Consider the following 16094-nt stretch of genomic DNA (forward strand, 5'->3'; position numbering starts at 1 on the left):
TTTATTGTACATATATTTAAAGAAATATTTTTCTGCCTGCGTCGGCAAAAAAAAAATCATGCATTTGTTATGTTCGTGCGCCTCAGGCGATTTTATCTTATTTTTCCGGAGATTTATTTCAGGCGGGTTTTTAAGTCGTCATTTATTTTTTTTTGTATTTTTATTTACACACTCTGGTCCCTGATACTTGGCACAACACCCTACATGCATGTATGTAAGACCACATAAATTCCTCACAAATAAGGAGTAATTACACTGAGCAACAAAAAATCACGTTTTTGAGTTACCAGAGCGGAGACTAGCCAATCTTTACTAAATTGGACACACTGACTTCGAATATGATATTGATTTTTGTTCACAGAGTACAGCGGTCGGACTACATGCCATCTCGCTTGCACCCAAATATTACGCGCTACAACCATATACACAACGAAAGCATTTAAATTGCAATTACCGCTTGAGTTAGCACGTTTAGATAAAAAAAAAATATTGAGATAGAAAACCAATCCTTATAAACGTGGTGGAATAGAAAATTTGCCAAATAAATGAAAAATAGCACGGAAAAAAAATCCGTAAAAAAAAATATATTTTGACTTTTAAAATTCGCTACACAATTAATTAGAAGTATTTTAAAGCAATAAAATATAACAATTAATAGGAAAAATATCTAACTATTGATTTCAATACTCACTTTGAGCGTAACAATCCTAAATTTTGAGTTAAAGACCGCAAAAGCCAAAAAACTGTAAAAATCGCGGATTTTTTTAAACGCTCATATCTCGTAAACGATCACCCACCAACAAAAATCAATATCATATTTGAATTCAGTGCGTCAAACTTAGTAAAGATTGGCCAGTCTCCGCTCTGGTATTTTTTTTTGTTGCTCAGTGTTATTAGCTCAATTGTATTAGACCGGCTTAACTATAAACAATCGTTTCAATCATATATGTACATATGTGTCCTTATGTATCGTCTTTTGATCAAGTTTTCATAGTATTTGATTTCCATTTAATTCGAACATATGTATGTATGTGTATGTATTAATTTATGTATGAATGTGTACATGGCTTCGTTAATACTTATATATAAAGAGCGGACCAACATTGCGCCGTTCTTTGTTCATTGTTCGCCGTGCTTTGTTAATTTTTATTATGAACCTTTTTTTATGCTCTCTAGCTTTGTAGTTTGCCCTGTTTCCTGGAAAATAGACCCAAAACGCCCTATTTCCTAGAAAAAGCACGCTTCCGGTCCTACCTCTACTTATGTATATATTTCTTAGTGGTGATCTCCAATATTCCCTCTAATGGTGCGTACGCACCAAGGGCCGGGCCGCACATTGCTACTTTGTCGGCCGATTAGTTGCGCGACACGAAAAAATGTATGGAAATGTGTGCGACAAACGAGTTGACGGGTGTGGCATGTCCCATCTACCTGCATGTATTGGTCTGGTCGCTCTCAACCAAGTCGCTCGCAAGTCGCACGGTGCGGCCCGGCCCCAAGCCAACCGCAGGCCAACTTAGCTGAAACCAGTAGCGTACAAAATATCGAAATAAAAATTAAATTAAAACTTTTATTATTATATTGAAATTAAATTCAAATATCAAAATAAAATTATAATTATTATATTAAAATTAAAATTAAATATTGAAAGTTAAAACAGAAAATATTTTTATTGGCCTCTATATTGGAGAACTATGGACCAGATACTAGCGAGAGGCGATGAGGAGGATATGAAGGTTTAATATAACAACTGCTACCTGCTTCGGGCTACCAATGGGTTGCAGCGCGTCGCCTCACTTTGAGGCCATTCTCAGGATGAGAGCGGCCTCTCTACGTCTTCATGTATTTTTGTCGTCCAATTATCTTTTTGCTGCCGCGTCTTCTTATTTGCACTCTTCACTGTATGTTTGATGAATGGAACTACTCCACCAACCGACTCAAATAGACATTAAATTGATTAATTAATTAATTATTATTATCTATTATTATTATTATTTTATTTTTTAATATTATTCAATACTATTGTATTTATAATCTATATATTATTTATATGGACGATGGGGATTGCACTATTCTCCCTATCGTCTGGAATAAGAAAGTTATTATTATTATTATTATGTCCAAGTTCACAATCGACACTTGATGCTTGATTTTCACAAATATCGTAAAAGCGGATAGTTGTTTAAATTTTTCGTCTTTTAGACTTTAAATGAAAAACAATCTAAAATTTAGAGCATAAAAAACTACATAGTACATACATATATGTTTTAACCCGCTGTCACAAATATCTGAATTTGATTTATGTAAAATCTGTAAAAAATTATGTATCAGTCTAAATCCATAAATGTCTCTATGGATTAATTAATTGTTAATGGTTGTGGCTATTTGCAGGTACTATATCTGCGAATTATAGGCTATTTGCAGATAGTATATCTGCGAATTATTGGCTATTTCCAGATACAATATCTTTGAAATCAGGTTCAATGCATAAGAAATAATCAAATGACTTGTCTATATAACGACATCAAAATTGTTCTGAATTATCGTAATATCGTGATTTTATTCTTAAATTTTAAATCTGCTATTTTCAAATGGCTTGATATTTTCAAGTTTGTTGACAAAATTTATAAAAACATTGTTTCACGCATTCGTAATCTTTAAAAGTTTGTCCTTTTGTGAATTCGAAAATTTCTTCCATTCTGATGATTCTTAAATTATTAAATAAATGTTAATTAATTGAAATCTTAATTATTTTTATCAGATTTCAATGGCTACGCCACTGGTAGGTATTATACGTTGTATATAATAATAATTTTCTAACTGTTAATAATATTAACTAATTTGGAGTACTTTTTTTACTCTACGCCACTTTACGAGTTCGAACAAAAGTTTTAAGAAGCTTAAAACAAAATTTTAACAGTAAAAACGCTGACAGTGACAGTTCACGCGCATGCGCAGAAGGCTTGGTAGGCCTTTCTGGTATGGTATGGTATGGTATGGTAAGTGCGTATAGGGAAGGTTTACCGGTTTATAAAATTTGACGGTAAATTGAAATCCCCAGTAGGTAGTAACAATAGATAAAGTTTTGTGATCATACCAAAATTCTAACTCGAGATTTTGACTGATTCGAACTCAGTATCGATCACTGATCACGTTTGCATGATCTAGAAAAAATGTTTGTGTATCTGTATATTTTTTGAACACCGCTAGTCTTATCGAACTGAAAGTAAATAATACATTAAGTCGTTTTTTTGTTTTTCTCATGAACCTTTCGGTATATTGAAATGAATTTTAATATATAGTTTACTCTTGTTCGATTTTTCTTTCACTATTTTTTTCGACTTTTAAAATTTCTGCTCTTGACGAGAAAATTACTGTAGCAAATGTGATGTAAACAAAATGTGATGTGATGTGACAAATTAATTAATTTCAAAAGTCCTTTCGATGGATTTTAAATATAAATAGATACACATGTATGTACATACATATACGTATACATTTCAACATTTTTCCCAAACTTGTATGCCCCTTCGGGTTTTTAACGGTAGCGATTTATATAAATCACTATAAGATAAGATTGACGCCGAAGTGGTAGGTTTCTTTTTGTTTCTTCGAAATGTATCATAATTGATGTTTACTGCACTCGAAAGCAAATATATGTAAGAGATAAAATTCGAGACGGAAAAACCCAACGTATTATGAGTATACAAATTCGCAAGATTAAGAGATGCTCTGACAATTAAATATTCACAAAAATATGTATAAGCAGAGTACCTCAGGTCAATTTAAAAATATGTATATATAAAGCAACGAAATTTATTTGAAAACATTATTATATTAAGTACATATGTATGTATGTATGTATGTATGTATGTATGTATGTATGTATGTATGTATGTATGTATGTATAGGTAAGTACATACATATGTAGTTATTAATATGTTATTTTATTACAAATAAATTTATTGAGGAATATTATATGTACAAAAAAGCGTTGTACATAATTTCCAATTATCTTCTTCAATACATCAAAACTAAAAAAATATTGTACATAATCATTAAGATTATTCGGAAAAACTCGCACTGAAATAAATCTCAATAGTTAATAATCACTTGTACATGATTGTGAATAATTTTATTTAAAACTTTTTGTTTTATTCGCATCATTATTGTATTGATTGATATTATTGATAACAAATGAAACGTTAAATATTCACGTACAATATTTGCCTAGTGTGAAGCTCGCCGTTACTCGATGTAAAATTACAAAATATGCATATGTAAATATAATATACGTATATTGTAATTTTTGTAATTTTAATCACCATAAATATATTATTGTGATCAGATGATCAAAGATACACCAATATATTTACATCAAAGTGTAATCAAAGATATACCAAGAAAGCCCTCAAAGACTTTTAATTTCAAAATAATTACGGGAACATTAAAAAAAAATTCGGGTGTGACCAACCCATGACTTTATCTATATATTTGAGGAATATAAGAAGGTTACAAAACAAAATTCGATATTGAACTGATGACTATGATAGCGTTACAAATTGAGGGCAAATGTATGGAAACTTGCACAAAACAAAAGTTCTACTTCCGGTTGTCAGATTTTGTTCAAATTTTTTTTATTACTAAAAATCACTATCAGTATTATACTCATTAAATATCAAGAAAATAAAAATAATTTTACAGGTCAAAATAAAATAATGAAATATTGTTTTAAAAAAAAATACTACTTCCGGTTTACGAATTCTGACCAAAACCCTACCAGATCTAAGTTAGTACATAAAAAATATAAATATAAATTTTCAGCTTAATACGTTCAGCGGTGTGGACAGAGTAGTGGGCACAACATTTTTGACCTTTCTACGAGGAAAAAAATCCCACTTCCGGTTCATTAAATTAAGTGATTTTTTTTTATTTTTACTTAAAATTACGATTTTTATTATACAAAATAAATATCAAGAAGCTTAAAACAATTTAAAAGGTCAAAATAAAATAATGAAATATTGTTTTAAAAAAAAATACTACTTCCGGTTTACGAATTCTAACCAAAACCCTACCAGATCTAAGTTAGTACATAAAGGATAGAAATATTAATTCTCAGCTTAATACGTTCAGGGATGTGGACAGAGTAGTGGGCACAACATTTTCAACCTTTCTAAGAGAAAAAAATCCCACTTCTGGTTTATAAAATTTAATATTTTTTTTTATTTTCATCACATTGCTACAAGAATTATACTTCAATTTTTTTGTGACGAACACACATGTTTAAGGGGTCGAAAAAAATAGTGGAAGAAAAATCGAACAAGAGTAAACTGCCACTTCCGGTTGACAGATGCTTACTAAATTTTATAAATAACTTGATATTAGACTTAAACTTCTAGATATGAAATTTCAGTTCAATAAATCAAAAAGTTTTTAGAAAAACATAAAAAACCTCGATTCTCTAGAGTAAAAGTACTACTTCCGGTTCAGATAGAAATATTTAAAAAATATTAGGTTATAAAAATTATTATTTCTATTATATTTAAAAAAATTTCAGTCTGATTCAGTTAGTGGTTTGGGAGATAATTGAATTCAAAAACTTAAAAAAAAAGAGGACACCTATAAGGGGAGGTACCATTTCCGGTCAACTTAAAAATTTGAAATTTACGTTATGTCTATAAGAATTTCAGTGACCGATACTAAGTTTCAGTTCGATAGGACTAACGGTGTTTAAAATATCTCCAAAATACACACACACACACACACACACAGACACACACGCAGACACACACACACAGACACACACACTCACACACATTTTTTCTAGATCATGAAAACGTGATCAGTGATCGATTCTGAGCTCGAATCAGTCAAAATCTCTAGTTCGAATTTTCGCATGATCACAAAACTTCATCTATTGTTACTACGTACATAGATAAAGTAAAAATTACGATTTTCTGAAAATAACGGGGGAAGCCATACAAACATCCATTGCGAGCATGGCTCGTTAATTAGTCAAAACTTACCATACTCGACCCAAATAAACTTCAATAGGTGAACATCTGTCATCAAGCGGAGAAAGATGGGGTACCTCGGACACATGATACGGGGTTCTAAATACGAATTTCTCCGTTTGATAACCATGGGAAAAATAGAAGGCAGAAAATGAATTGGCAGGAAGAAGTTTTTTTGGCTTTGAAACATGCGCATGTGAACCGATATGTACATAGATATACATACATATGTATGTACATGTAAAGACAGCAGTATAGCTCGGTGGTTGCGTAATGCTAACCACCAAGAGGTCACGAGTTCAAGCTCTGGCTTGACTTTAATTGAAAATGTATTTTGAGTATTTCTGCAGTGCTGTTGTTCAGATTTGGATATTCGTCCCTAAGCCGATCGTTTCTTATCAGAGTTTGTCAATTTGCAAATCTGATTTCAATGAAACGGTTTCTCATCAAATTGGTAAACCAACCTACCTACTACCATTACCTACTATTTGTCATCACAATTTACATTTAATTTCAAATGTATAATATATAAAGGTCATTGAGCGCAATCCAACCCGGTCGCGGACATGAGTGAAAATGATATGAAATGAAAGAGTATAAATTCACTTAACATTATATATGGTTATTTTATTTAGAATCCATGGGAGAACAAAGTTTGAACCAAAAATATATTTAATCAAAAAATCGAATACTACTATTAAATATAAGTTGTCGTTCTGTTAAATAGCTACTAAAGCAGCCATACTCAGATTTTTTTTCTTCCGGGTTTGTTTTGGTTTCTTCTCCACGGGTAGCTATCCTTCGAGGCTTACAAAACTTTAGTAAGTAAAGGGTTTTGGCGAGTTGATGTACGTCCCGCGTGATGTTGATGTACGTACCCGGCAGGTATACGTTCGCTCCCTTTCTCTCACACGCAGGTATAGGGTCGCGTCTCGCTCGTTGCAATATTTTTTCGCTCGTTTTTCAATATTCCCACAACCCACAAGAAAGCGACCCTTACCATGATAAACTAGAGACATTTATCTATATATCCTCACAATTTAATTTCTGTCCGCCATGGGTTTTTCTCCCATACTATTTGCCCATTGACCTTTATATAGATACAAGTTTATAACCTAGGTTAGTTAACCTAAACGACTTAGGGCAACTAAATTGGCACCATGGTAAAATACCTATTTAAATTTTATACATAAACTAGCTGAACCTGGCATGCGTTGCAATGTCACAATAACGCATGCAATTTCCGTTCCCGTTTCCGTTTCCGTTCCCGTTCCCGTTCCCGTTCCCGTTCCCGTTCCCGTTCCCGTTCCCGTTCCCGTTCCCGTTCCCGTTCCCGTTCCCGTTCCCGTTCCCGTTAGAAATTATTTAATTATTAGTTTATTTTACCCTAAAAACATTTGAAATTATTGCATTGCAATGCCACTCATTCCAAGTATAGGAACGCATACATGACAGACAGACAAAAATTGATTTATAAATACATATGCAATCAAATGGTAAACGGACCATTTCGCACATTAAAATCGCACATAAGGAATATCTGGAATAAGCATTAGATTTAATTTAACAGCAAATTATAAAAATATGAAGAGAGCATATAGAATTTTCCAGAAACCGCCACATCTGCTGACAGATCTTTAAATAGTCGAAAGTTATTTAAGATCTTCAAAGGCTAAAGTTGAATAAATGGTTAATGTGTATTTTAATTTTTTTTTTAATTTACAGAAAGGCAACACAATTCATAGATTCAAAATTTAGAATTATTGGCGATTTTGCTTCCTTGAAGGCAAGAACAACACATTTTAATTTTTTTTTTATATTGAATATAAAAAAAATCAATAATTTTGTTCCTCCATTTAAAAACGAATAAATACTTATTTATTTTTAATTTGGTTAGTTAATCAGTTTACATACATATAATCTGAATATTTTGCTAAAAAAAGTTTCGTTCCTCAAACCTGTATGAAGCATTTCTTTTGCATAGAATACATGTCTAAAAATTTTTTGTAGGGGCATATAATCAAATAGTTTTTCCAGGATATCACTCACCTTTGCACGCCACTGATAATAATAAATTAAAAAAAAATAGTTCACTCTCATACTAAACAATTTATATTTCATATTTCACATTTAACAATATTTTAACATATCACCCCCCTCCCCCCTGAAAAACTAAAATTAAGCTCCTGCTACAAACCGTAGATGTTTATTCATAATATCTCGCGACCTAAAAATATGTAAATAAAACTGCAAATTTATTAATTGTTGAAATCATGAGTTTTCGGATTATGCATGTACCTTCTATCAATTAATTCCCAAACGTCCCAGTCGACATCTCGACAATTATGACAGCCCTACTATAAGGGGTTTTTTTGTCCAGCTCTGAAAATTTACAATAATATCAACATGCGTTGCGTTCTTTCTTTTTGAGGGATCTTTTATTCGCAGTCACACATTTACTTGTAGGTATACGTATATTATATTTTCCTTTTATTTTATTTTCAAATGTCTGTCTGCCTTCCACTCGAGTCGCTGCAAATAAAAATGGAGGCACACCCCAAAACCGGATGTTTCAATTTTTCTTATTGCTATTTATGCACTCTGGTTCGATGGCCTTCCTACTGGTCCTCTGGTCGACTACGGATTTTTTTTGTGGTCAAAGGCAAGGTCGCTTCAAGGTTATCGTAAATAGTTTTCGTTCCGGTTATAAAAATGCTAGTATGATGACGATGATTTCATTTATTTTGTTAAATGCCATTTGACGATGGTAAGTGTACACACGTCATTTTCATTAGTGTACATCGTCAATCCTTAGTCAGCAGCTAGATCCAACAGTTTATCCTGCAAGATGACATTTAAATCAACCCTTGATTCAAATATGGATTTACCGTAGTTCTATCAATGAATCTAATAAGCACACAAAATATAAATAAAAAAGTCATCTATTTCAGTTTAAATAAAACTTTAAAATTTGTTTTGGCTAATCGCGCCACGCTCGCAGTAGGTGTTTGTATAGGGGAAGTATTATTTTCAGAATATCATTAAAAAAAAACGGAAAAGAAATATAAATATTTTTAAAATATCAGGATCAGGTCAAAAATAAATAAAATAAAAAAAAAGGAAAATCTATCCTGTCTAAAATATTGTCATAGGGTATTAATCTAAAATATATTCCGTTAAATTATACTTTCCATTAAATATTGATTATATCTAAATAGATATAATCAATATTGAATAGAAATACAATTAAAATATGAAAACGTTTCTACATACGTACATATGTATGTACATATATGCATAATTATGAAGATATAGTTTTTTTTTATTTTACTTTCGAATAGCAATGTGTTTTGTTGGATATCGTTTTTGTTTGTTTTGTAGACGCAACAATGTCGATGGGTTCAAGCCATGACCCTTAACACATACTCTCTAAATGTCAGCGCAAGATTAGCTTTATTTATTGAACATTGGTGTGAATTAATTCAAAAAGAAAAATTTCGTCATCGTTGGAAAAAATTGTCACCTCTTTACCACACCGGAAACTTATAAATCATGTGTATTGTTTAGAGCGAATATTTATTGTAGAAATTCAAATTATGATTAATGAAATTATAAATCAACCATCGCATTTCATATTATATTGTATTATAGTTAAATATCATGTTATTAATCATTTGGATGTTATCACATAAAAAACTTATACGATCGTATTTATTTGCGACTCGTTTTGACCAACTTCTTAAGTAATCGCTTAGTGATATAATTTAATGGAGATAAACACATGCAGGGAATTTAAATATCACTGTGGACTCCAAAAAATTTAAAAACAAAACAAAATAAAAAATATTTTATACCGGTATAAGTATGTATGTGCATACGTACTTAATTAGGGCATGTAAATCTTTTAAATCAAAACTTGAGCGGACCTGTAATTTAAAAATAAATCAACAAAGTTATTTATCTAAAGTATTCGATTAAAATTTTAATTTTTCACTTTTTAATCGAAACGATTACATTTTAAATGTTTAACACATTTTGCCGTGACCGTGAACTTTTAAACGACTACCGTTTTTTATTGTAATAAGATTTTATGTTTTCACTTTTATAGATCACTAGTTGTTTTACCCAGCTTCGCTTAGTATTTGTAATATAAACAGCTTAAACATGGCGAATCTTATAGTAAATATTCATTTGTTTTTTAATTAAATTTATTTGAATCGAAAAAAAAAATATTCAACCAATCGAATCGTCATAGAAACTGACTTGTTTTCGATTTCCAACCAACTATAGTTACAAACTTACAAAGTCGCTTTCGAAATTATATATTAGATGTATTATATATTATACCAGAATCCGGCGGCTTCCCCGGCGCCCCCCGTCTCCGTGTCGTCATGGAAATTTTTACTTGTTTTCGAAGTTCCCAACCATTATCCAACCAAAAATATTTACAAACAAAGTCTCTTTCGAAATTATATTTTAGATTGCAATTTATAACTTGTAATCTTGAAGTTTTTATAACCTTGACGAAATGTTTTAATTTTTTTAACATAAATTTTTAAAACCTAAAATTAATTAATTTGGTAGAGTTTAAGGTCTTTTTTTAAATCTAGAATAAGCATGAAATATATAATTTTAACATTGAAGCACTGCCCTGGTTTTTTTTTTATTTAGCACTACACCACTGGATATAATACATATTAACATATGTAGAACCAGTAAACGGATTATTTCGCACAATGCGATCGCGCGCACGACAATTGTTGCCACGAAAATCTCGAATTTGGAATATATGGCATTCGAGTTCTCGTTAGTATGATACATCGTTTGCTGAATTTTTGGAATTTTTGGGTGCCAGATGTTCCACGATCAAGATTTTAGTGACGTGTAATCACCGAACCGTAACCGAACTTCGAAAAAAATTGAACAAGACTGGCTTATGTGTAAATTTGTATGTTTATCAAAACGATTACAATACAATATAATTTATCTGAATTTGACACAGAAAAAAAGCCAATGAAACGGTACGAAAATTGTCCTCAAGATTTATGTATATTTTAACAAATATATAGTAACACGATAAAAATAAGTATAATCCAATCCATGTACATAAAATAACCACACTGTTTTTGTTATGAAGGATTGATCTTGTTAATGAATCACATGGGAAAAACCATGTGAAACGTATAAGAGGTTAGTAAAAATAGAGCTTTCGTCGCGAGCCATTTATGGGACATTATCAAAATGCGAAAGAATGACTCGACGCACCTACATACATGTTTGTACATACATACATACATATGTCGAAGAGTGAGACACCAACACTTATCGGCGAAATAATCGCAATTAAAAGTCTGCAGAGCAGGTTTAGATAACCATTTCGTAGTTTAAGACGTATTCTTTTCATTATTTTTTGCATCTAAATTTTGAAATACGTTAAGATGAATTCAAGACGAGTCGATAAAAACGACCAATTTTGAATTCAAATCAGTCAAAATCCTAATGTATCACAAAACTATAATTTCATATTCACAACACTTAGTATATAGTAGATACTACGTGTTTTGTCGATATGTCAAAATCGTTATCAAAGATTATCCAAATACACTGAGCAACAAAAAAAAAAATGACCAGACCACTCTGGTCTCCACAGACTAATCAATCCTTACTAAGTTAGACCCACTGAATTCGAATATGATGATTTTTGTTGGTTTGCGATCCTTTACGAGATATGAGTGTTTAAAAAATACGCAATTTTTTGGCTTTTGCGGTCTTTAACTCAAAATCTAGTATTGCTGTGCTCAAAGTGAGAATTGGAATCAATAGCCAGTTGTTTTTTATATTGATTGTGATTTTTTATTGTTATAAAATTTTTATAATTAATTGTTTAGCGATTTTTTTGAATAGCGAAGTCAAAAAAATTTTTTTTTACGGATTTTTTCTCCGTCATATTTTGCGTACTAACCCGAGCGGTAATTGCTAATCAGCGATAATTAAAAATCAGTGGCGTGTCGTCCATAGATGCTGTGGATGCTGCACATCCCTAAAAAATGGTGTCAAAAATATTTTCATACAGTTTGTTTTATGAATTTCTTAGTTTTATTTCTCTTTCATTTATTTTTGATTATGTGATTATGATAAATACGATCTTTTGTCTCATCCAAAATTGACATAACCGAGCATCCCCGTTGAAAGGCCGTAGCCGTTTTTTCTAGTGGCCATTAGCTTTTATCATTAATTCTTTACACTGGAACAACTCCTGTGAAATGCGCTAAATTTAAATATGAGCAAATTCTATCTGTGACGGTGGGAAAAGTTGAAAAAGTTGTTAAAATTTTTAATATTAATTTACATATATCATGTAAAAATTATTTACTATGTATGAACACACAGTCAGCTCCATTGTATTTTTGTGTAAAAGAAATAATAAAAGCCCAAAAAACTATTAATAGTGACTTATAGTTTAAATTTAAGGTACATTTTTAGCCCATTTTCAAAGACTTCAAAGAGTGTTTGTCTGTAATAGTCCCCTGTCCAAAAAATGTTTTTAAGTTAAACCAATGAGTGAGAGGTGACTACGAGCTTGTTAAAATACAAAGTGTTCTATGGCTCAGGTCTTCTATGGCTCAAAGTGTTCTATGGCTCAGGTCACGCAGGGCTGTTTTGGTCCTTCGGACAAATGTACATATCTCCGAACTCCGGAGAGATATATGCAGTTAGATTAAGCGTTTCACACCCGGTGATTTCTTAGTCGTTCACATTTTTATACATTTGGTCTGGTCGGTGAAGCCGAGAGCTATGTTCTGGAACATGTGTAATGAAATTAAATATTTATAATATAATACTGATTCTTCAAAAGGTATAAAATTCCGACTGTTAAAATATTGATCAAAATGTATAAAAATAGCATTAATTTATATACAAGTCATATGAGATGATCGAAACATATGTATGTAGTCATATTTATACATAATAATATGCAAATTAAACATCCTCATTCAGCTGTCACTTTGACACTTGTCCACGCTGTCCAGTTCTAAAAAACAACACCGGAGCGCTGCTGTCTATTTGCCGACTCCACGCTTTGAGCAGACAAATTCTTGCCGAATACAGGCATTCACCAAAGAATTTGCCGAATCCATGAACTGGGCAACGTGCTTGCATTTTTCACGCATTTGGCAATTCTGTTGCCGAATGCGTGTAATAGACAACTTCACGGATTCGGTGTAACATATATATATATATATATATATATATATATATATATATATATATATATATATATATATATATATATATATATATATATATATATATATATATATATATATATATATATATATATATATATATATATATATATATATATATATATATATATATATATATATATATATATATATATATATATATATATATATATATATATATATATATATATATATATATATATATATATATATATATACAGTGGCGGACTGGCCATACAAGCGAACATGCCCGATGGCATGTGGGCCCCACTATCTGTTAGAAAATATGGGCCCTCAGTAAAATTAAATAACTTTTTAACTATTTCACGTGTGTAAAAATGTATAGGATATTGCAACTTTAGGACCTAAAGTTTGGGTATTTCAACAAAACAAATTTCTTACGATATACACAAATAACTAATACCTGCTTTAACAGCCCAAGGATCGGTTAACTTTTTTTATTAGGCTTGAAATGTAAGTTTCAACATTTGCGTGGGACCTTTTGCCGGGCCTATTCCAACCTCAAGATTATGTATATACCAATACCTATGTAACAACTAACTACTGAAATAAAAATGGGAATAAACAAATTTTCATGAATAATATAAACTGAATTGCTTAAAACAATTTTGATAGGATGATTTAAATTTACTTCATACTTTCAAAATAACATTTGATTATACTTCGATGATATAGTAAGATTTAAATACACAATTTTAAACAGTTTCCGAATATAAAATCTATTCCTAATCTAGACACATCCATGTAAATAGAAATATAGGATAGGGGCCCCCTCCCCAAAATCCCGATTTTCGATTAACATTAATTGAAAATATTATGCATTTTTTTCAGGGACGTAATTTGGGGGGGCCATAGGGGGGCACTCGCCTAAATTAAGGAATAGTGTGAATTTAGAAAATATTATGAATTTAATGATTAATGAGATACTATGGATCTATGAATGCTACGTGTATTTCTTATGTATGTTACTTTTGGGTAACTAATAAAATAATCACTGCTATGTGCTTTGAAAAAAAACAAAACAAAACTTTATCTAATGTTATTACGTACATATGTACATAGATAAAGTGACAAGACAGTCGGTAGAAATTAAGTTAATTGATAGTTTTTTGGAGAATCAGTTTGATGGTCGATTAATGTTGACTATGTAAAGATTTGTGGAAAAAAATTTTCGCCTGCGGCGCTTTTTTCTCTTTTTAAATAATATTTTTTTATAATTACTTTTTCAAAAATAAGCTTATTTTTTTCATATTTTATAACTCAATAAGGATATTTTCTATTTTTATTCCGATATAAAAAAGATTTTTTGAAAAAAAATTCAATTTGACCAATCTTTGCCTGCCCTGCCCCCCCAAAGAAAAAGCTGAAATGACGTCCCTGATTGTTTTCTACCGAAAGTAAAAGCCGATTTTATGCCGCATTCTTTTATGATGCATTATATTTACCTAGGACAAGGGTTAAAACGAAATATACAATATAATCTATGGATCTATTTTGCTTTTGCCATTTTTCTTGTACCTAAATTTGTTTATTCCCAATTTTGAAAAAAAAAATTTTCCCTTGATTTTTAGCGTGATGGAAAGAAGAAAATTTTGTTATATGGGGGGGGGGGGGGGGACAAATTATTTTAACCCTGGGTGGGGCCCCCTTTGACTCCTGGCATGCACTGATTTCAGTCCCAGTCCGCCACTGTATATATATATATATATATATATATATATATATATATATATATATATATCCGCAAAGGAAGCTTTGTTTGCAAAATTCTAAACTTTCCAACTTAAGTACATATGTGCCCTTTTTAAAATAAGTAACATACAGCAAATGAGATCACTGCTCGAAGAACGTTTTGAGAGGCCTAGTATTAAAGTAAACATAGAGGCCGATGAGGATGTCCGGGATCCCGGGATTGGAAGCCTTAATATATACATACATACATATGTACATATGCATATATTTTTTCAATTCAGTCTTTCCCCCTCTTCCCACCCGATAAGCTTTTAAACTCATGACCACAACTCAACTTCGAATACTACTTATAAAACTTTCCATGCATACATACGAGTATATGAATTAAATCTCAAACATTGCCAAGCGAATGGATACAGAGGTAGTGATACACGTTTGGTTTGCGCTCCACAGCAGCAACATGCGAAAAAAAGGTTGAATACTAATGTCGCAAAACTCAGGTGGATGTTAAGTAGCCCACACACACACAACACAACACAACAGATTCGAGATGTTCGGCTAGTGATGCGCAAGAGGTGATATAAGCCGAGATGCGGCGCCGGCGACATTCAGTGAGGCCAAACCGGCCCGACCCGCGCAACGCTCGAACTACTATATTGGAAAATTCGCGGATACTCACACAATACATTTTCGTACAATATATCGATGTATGAGAAAAGTTGCAGTTGAAACGCAACTAAAGTGTGCATGAAAAGGGGAAGAGGAGGAGGCCGGGGGCCAGCGCTCACCATGAGGGAAGCGCGCATGCTGTGGTGCATGGTGAGTTATATTATACATATGTACATATGTACATTTCTAGATTTTAAGTTTTCAGGAAAGTCACCTAAATACCATTGGAAAAGCTTAAAAGTTATACATAAGTTTCTTGAGTTTTTTTTAAAGTTATTGTGGTATATATCACATCACATACATATGTATATCAAAGTTAACCAAATAATATCAAATAAAAATATATTTGGTGTTTGGTTAATTTGTTCATTTCATTGCATTCTTTTTCAATACGCATCCCTTGATTGATTCTCGATTTGCATTGTAAATAGGTGTTTGCTAAATCATCATG

Source organism: Arctopsyche grandis, chromosome 1 (assembly GCF_051622035.1).
Source record: "Arctopsyche grandis isolate Sample6627 chromosome 1, ASM5162203v2, whole genome shotgun sequence".
NCBI lineage: Eukaryota > Metazoa > Arthropoda > Insecta > Trichoptera > Hydropsychidae > Arctopsyche > Arctopsyche grandis.